Raw genomic sequence first — 7,240 nt, 5'->3', positions numbered from 1 at the left:
TTAGAGTATTGCATTTAGTTTTATTGTCTGTAGTTAAAGAGCTGTGTTTTGGCTGTGGCATTGCTCTGATTATGAACCTAGCAGCCACACAGTTAATGGATTCCTCAAAGGCCTCCCTTTTCAGAAGTCTCAGATTCTCTAGGATTCTTGGCACATGCTTGTGTGAACAGTGCCTCTGGCTGGCCAACGGTTTGTAGTTAAAGGGATGGTTCACCCAAAAATGAAAATTCTGTCATCATTTACTCACCATCAAGTCGCTCCAAACTCATATGGCTCATGTGGCAAAACAAAAAGAGAGAATTTTGCGAATTTTTTTATTTCTCCCATGTAATTACAATTAATGGGGACTGAAGCTAAAATAATAAAAGTATTGTAAAATTAAAGTATTATAATTCAACCTATGTATGAATTATCTAAATATTATAAATGAAAGTGAAAATGTTTGTTAACGTTTTAGATTTTCTGTGTGACAAATAGATTGACAGAGTATCTTGTGTTACATGTATAGAGATAGACACTAATGATCGATCATGAAAGTATCAAATATCAACAAATTTGCTTCTGTGATGGGTGAGGTGTGATTTGCGATAGTACCTGTGTTCGGATTAATCTGCAGTTTGCTCCAAAACTACATGATGACAGATACAGCATCCACTACTCAATACTCTAGAGAAGCCAGAACAAAGGACGCGTTCACACTGGAGAGGCGTGCACGCGCACACAGTTGAACATAGTGCAACTGAATTAAGCAGAGATAATTCAGAGATTAAAAAGAGGCATTCGTTTATTAAGTTAATTACGGTAAACAACAGGAAGCGCAGAGAGACTCGTTTTCTCAGTGTTTATGAATATAATGACAAAACATGATGCCTTTTATTTTAATTTAGCTGTTTTTTAGGCCTTTGCAAAAGTGTAATGAGTATGCAAGACGGTAAAAAAATGCAATTATGCAATTACCAAATCCATCACTTCAATGAGATTTTTGGATTAGCCTATACTGAATGAGTCAAACTTGCGAAAAGACCCTGGAAAAACAAGTTGAAAAGATTTGACTAAAGAATTATTCATTCACAAATGTGAAGTAAATGTAAGGTATATAACAACTTAACTTTCGGTCTGTTCCTCATATAAAGATATCATATTAAAGGTAGGTATACTGTATATAAAACACGAGTCACATTGACTATCTTTTGTGGTGCTTAATCCGTTCTGAAGCTTGACAGCTCCAGTCCCCATTCATTGAGTTAAACTGAATGGAAAAATTACCACTACGAGTTTCTCCTTTTGTGCTACACGAAAGAAAGAAAGCTATGGTTTGTAACCACACAAGGGTGAGTAAATGATAACAGAATTTTTATTTTTTAGTGTATTGTACATTTTTACTGGTGTAATAGTACAGTTCTGCCCTACAAAGGCAAAAGACCTTAAGTCGCTAGAGTGTGGAACTGAGAAAAATGACTTTAAAGATTTTTAGTTGTCCCGTCAAATTAATTATAGGTAGGACACTGTAAATCTGGCAAATAGATGTTTTAGTGGAAATTATATACATAAAAAAATCTTGAGCTCAAACTTGACTTTTGACCACTATTTTAAAGTTACTGTACTCTGCCTTTGTATTGTCAGCAAAAAGTGAGAAATCATGCCATGGCAAAAGGCAGTAACTTCCACATTATCAATATCTGGTTGCTGATCACCATTAACAAAATCATAGTAACACCTGTATAAAATCTACACTGTTAAAAAAATCTGTAGAAATTACAGTATTATTGGCAGCTACTTGCCAGTAACTTACTGTAGATTTAAATTGATGTTATTTACTGGCAACAGTTTGTTCAAAGTTAAATGAACATTAAACATTAACAAGTCTTTATCTTTACAGAATAAAACTAAAATAACAGCCTCATGCAAAGCATTCTGGGAACCAAAATCTGAAGGAAAAAAACAGAAAAAGGTTGATGAAGATTTCTGGTTCCCAGAATGCTTTGCATTAGGTTGTTATTTTATAGTTTTATTCTGTAAAGACAAAGACTTGTTAATGTTTAATGTTCATTTAACTTTGAGCAAACTGTTGCCAGTAAATAACATCGATTTAAATCTACAGTAAGTTACTGGCAAACAGCTGCAAAACTACAGCAAATTTTTTACAGTGTGTGATCATGGCATTTATTTTGTATGATTTACAATTATTTATAGCCATCTACTTATTGCTATCCTGTGCTTTGGTTGCATTCTGATGGCATTATTAATACATTTGACATGACAAAATACCTCCATAGATATATTATTTAGGGCGGGGCTGAAGGCGCCGGCGAAGTTTTGGCAATCTGCCAGCTAGATGCATGAGTGTTTCAACCAGGTCCAGTACCCAAACTGAGTGAGGCGGGGCTTTAATTCTTGGTTGTATTCATCTGATACGGCAATGTGTAACGTTTTTCTGTCAACTCTGCATAATCCTTCGCGATCGATATCGCACGTTTGTGACGGCGGGTTCAGACCATACTAAATGTTCTGACCGCAGGACAAAGCTCTGAAGACATCAGAACGGCAGCTGTACAAAGTACACAGGCTACACCGTAATTTTAATATTAATGGACATTAAAACAAAGGCAGATAACCGTACAATCTGGTAGGTAGCATTATTTGATAGAACACTGGCACAGTAACTTCATATTGACACACAGCCAAACAAAGGCAGAGTACCGTACCTCAATTTCGAGCATTCCAAAACAAAGCCAAAGAGCGGTAACTGATGTTACGGTGTTCTGCCTTTGTTTCTCATGGGCTTTTGGAAGTTACTGTTAAGACAACTCATTATTTTCTCGAAAAAAGAAAGATATTTCTCAAGATACTTATCCACATGATAAAGGAGGTCTTGAATGTGCCAAAAATAACTAATTTTCGACCAAAAACGAAGTTACGGTCTTTTGCCTTTGCACGGCAGAGTAGCCCAGTTGTACTATAGTAAGTTGAGACACTTTCTCAAACCCAAGCTTTAATGAGGAAGACCCAAAGAGATCTCACCTCACCCACAGTTTCTGGGCCTCTGCAATTAAACATCCAGAAGCTCTCTGCAATTATATTTATCATCAGAAACAATTAAACACTCACCGCCTGGGACATTACCCATCCTGCATGGCACTCCGCAGATAAGAGGGATGAATCATGCCTCCCTACTTTCTCTCCCTCTTCCTCCCTTTCAATTCATCTGCAACAAATGCATTTCCATGTTTGGTTGTGTATTACTTCTCACCAGATTGCCATGTTTGCATCATTCGTCAAAGGGGTTTTCCGTCTGTTTTGGAGGGAAAGGGGCAGAGATATAATGCTATCTGCCAGTGAGCGTATGTGAAGTCTTGTGCAGCCGATAGATTGGAGGTGTTGATGAATCACTTGAAATGTTCAGCAGGCAATTGGTTGCTGCTCAGTATGCAGGCCAGTGGTTCGAACAGCACCTATCAGGGCTGATATTAAAAGACTCAGCTCGATCACATTAGAGGGAGCTCTCTACACCTGCCCAATGATTAAGTCTATGGGAAGCATTTGTCACTTTAGTTGAGCAAAAGCCAGACTTCAGATCATGCATACTTGCATTAACTCTTTTAATGCAAATATACATTGATCCACAAGGAAAAATGCTTCTATTTGGCATTTTCTAAATTAATACAAAAATACCATCAGCTTTACAATTTGAGTGAAAACTTAAAGGACCATGGATTTCAGAATGTTTTAATATTTTTGTTTGCCTGTCCTCTTGCTTTAATGCACTCAAGCTGTATGAACTACACAAGTTTGTGTAAAACCTAAAGATCATATCTAGTATTATTTCATGAATGATCCAAAGAGATGATTGTGCTTGAACACAAACAAGAACATCTAACCTTTGCTCATTAAAACCCTAGAAATATGTCTTAAATTTTGTTGGTTTTGCTGTTGGTTTCTTATTTTCAAAATGTGTACACACACACAAAGGTTTCGTTGTGGCAAGATGTTTTAGACGTTTCTTATGTTTACCAAGGCTGCATTTATTTGATTAAACACGTTCAGTTAGATTAAGTTCAAAAGAACAGCGCTTATTTGAAATATAAATCTTTTCTAACATTATAAATGTCTTTACTGTCACTTTTGATCAATTGATTAATTTCTTAAAAAAAAAAAAAAAAAAGGTAAAAAAAAGGTTAAAAAATCCCAATCCTTTGAACAGTAGTGTAATTTTTACACAGTCTCAGACTTTTGGACCCTACTGTAAATGTAAATCATTAATTTATTTCCATGTAAAACGTTACAAATTCCATATAAAATATGCAGACTTAAAAATGTGGATCAGAACAAATTATGTACTGTAGTCATATGTATTTTTTTCCTACCACTAGATTTGAAGAAAGCTTTCTTCTTGAGTGGGTTGAGTGATCGTTCGATTTTGATAATGAGTCTCTTTAATTCTATTGACAAATGGGGTCACACTAGGTGATCATTGATAACCGTTCCAATTAAATTGCTAAACCTCTGCATGGTGGAGATTGTAACCATAAAGATATAGAGCAATTGGTTTGCTCAACAGCAGGGCGTCTTCAGTGGGCCATTTCACACAGATGTCTGTCTTTTAGAAGCTGCTGCTCACGATTGAGAAAAACAAGTCATCCATTTTACGGCCACAGGTTCCAAGATCCCCCCCCCCCCCCCCCCCCACCACCACCACCACCACCACCCATGTCTTAAAGTGATGTCTTATTTAGCTTGTCGGATTTTCCAAATAAACGCTATCACTGAGTTTATGGAAAAATGGATAAAAATGAGATTGTAAGGTATTGATCCCAACGTGGGTAGGGCTGAGGAAAAACAGGCCTCATCTATATAGGGAGAGAAATGAAGCAATAATTCAGGCAGGCATCGAACACCCTGCCACTGAGCCTATCGATTCCTATCCACAGCATATGAGATCACACCTGAATGAAAGAGAGCTCTGGGGAAAACAGAGAGAGAGAATGAGAGAGAGAGCGTAAAACGGAGTCTGCCTTTCCCTAACATGTACAGAACATTACCACCCTGACATTAACAGCTCTGTACAAAGCCCACAAGTGCCTGTTAAAAGGTTCTGCTAAAGACCAATTACCCAGCATGCCTTTCTGCTCCGTCAGTCAGAGATGCTGTTCTAGCCCTGCAGGTCTATGTGTGGTCAGCTGATTCAATTTACCACCAGCAGCTCAGTGCTAGCATCTGGTCTCAAAAACAGGAAAGCCACAAATATCGTGTTCTCGCCAGTCTAAAAACTGCCGCCCACATTGTGCCTTCGGGCTCTGTGAGATATTAAGTGTGGGATTTTTTTTTTTTTGGTTGTGTAAGGTATTTTAAAATGTACTGTTTTGACTGGCTCCATCTGCTTTTGACAGCGCTCATAGTATTGTCTTTTAGTAGTGTCTCGCTCCTCTCCTCTCTTCACCCCCGCGGGCCTGTAGTTATTATTGTGAAATATGAAGCGATCCGGCTGTGCCTTCATGAAATTTCAATGAGCATTGATCTGTGTGATTGCAAGGAATCCTTCAAGCAATGGTTGTTGTTCATTTATTTATTTATTGCTGATATGTTTTACTCGTTTTGATCCCATCTTCTAGAGAAAGAGGTGAGCTGTCGATTGTTAATGTATTTGTAGCTTTCCTTTTTTGAAAAATCAGGTCTGTTCCTTGATAGTTCCTTTGTTCACAAGGCTGAAAATTCATTTAGCGCCTCCAGGAGGTCCGTTTAGATTCATAACAGCCCTATATTTGCCTATAGGCCTATCGATTATATTCATTAAACTGAACAAGATGGTGTGGTATACGGCTGATATTCTGCTCTTTTCAATATTGATTTTGTAGATTTTATTTCAGCTCATGACATCACACATAACCTTTTCGTTCTCCTTCGCGTATGAAATTGGAGAGCTGCAATGAATCCGTGATGACACAAGACTGACTCTATCATATATGTTGGATGACTGGCTGGTGTTATTTCTGTCGTGAAACCGTTCCGTGAGCCCAGAAAGAAATGGAAACCACAGCTTGTCAGTTTCTGGAACTGTAAAAGTAAACAAGTGCATGGACAGTTGAAAGGTGTTTCCCTATAAATATACAGGTCTGCTGTGCATGGTTTGGTAAACAACGTTACACACCAAGTAGGACATATAGGGTCCGGAAATGAAGAAGCTCATGGGATTTTACTTCCCTGTTTGGTGTGTATCTCTGAAAATACACAGTTTTGTTAGAATTTCTGGCAAAGTTCACCCCATGACCCAGCACAGGAGGTGGGTTTTTTTTTGTTTTTCTTTTCTGCGTGGTCTCAAGGGTTTGAGTTTGTTTTCGTGATAACGTATGCTGTCACTGGTCAATGTCAGTTTGATTTGTGACACATACCAGAATTGCATGGATTTGTGTTCATGAAATGTTTGCATCATTGTTTTCTGTGGGCGTTCAGCGACTCTATAAAATTAGCAGCACTTTGCCGGTAACTGTTCAGTACACAGTCACTCTCTCAGCAAGTGTGCATTATCGAGTCGACTGGTGAGAGGATTGTACAGTATGTGAAAATCAATAGCAATGAAGGAGAGTAAACATGTGCAGATGTCTTTAAGTGTGGCAGAGTACTGTTTAGCCTGAGATCTTGCCCATCCATCTCTGTATCAGCACAGTAACTCTGTGTCCTTCTCAACGGTGCTTTGCATCACGACCCGTGCCTCATTATGCTAGCACATGGGTCTGCTTTAAAGAGAGATTCTTTAAATGTTCCCTGTCCAGGCCCTCACAAAAGTTCTGCTCCAGCAGCCACTTCATTATTCACTCTTAAATGAGTTTAGTTGTGATTTACTCAAGACCAGCTGTTTTACAGCTTTTATTGCTTGTGTATTCTTGAAGACAAATTAAGTATAATGAGATTGAACATCTTTACTAATAAATGTCCCTAAACTACTCACAAATTATCAGTGATTCATTATTATTTTAAATTAAGAGGATTTGTTTTTATACTTTTCAAAATACATTCAAATCTTGGGGGATACAATCAAACCAATTATTTTATCAAATGTATTAATATTAATTTTGGTTGAATATTGTGTTTGTTTATTTTATGGTTTTTCTAGATTTTACGGTAACACTTTACAATAAGGTTCCTTTATTAAACATTAGTAAATGTATTAACTAACATGAACTAACAATGAGCAATACATTTACTACTGTTTTTGTTAATCTTTGTTAATGTTAGTTAATGAAAA

The 7,240-nt window shown here is 37.3% G+C and overlaps 1 protein-coding gene across 1 annotated transcript in view; it reads left to right on the top strand.

Moving 5' to 3' along the window:
• Window positions 1-7,240, top strand: part of ebf1a (EBF transcription factor 1a) — a 126,779-nt gene that overhangs the window by 95,451 nt on the left and 24,088 nt on the right.

This window comes from Abramis brama (assembly GCF_963993115.1).
Source record: "Abramis brama genome assembly, chromosome: 13".
Lineage (NCBI taxonomy): Eukaryota > Metazoa > Chordata > Actinopteri > Cypriniformes > Leuciscidae > Abramis > Abramis brama.
This window is presented reverse-complemented; position numbering and strand designations above follow the sequence as displayed.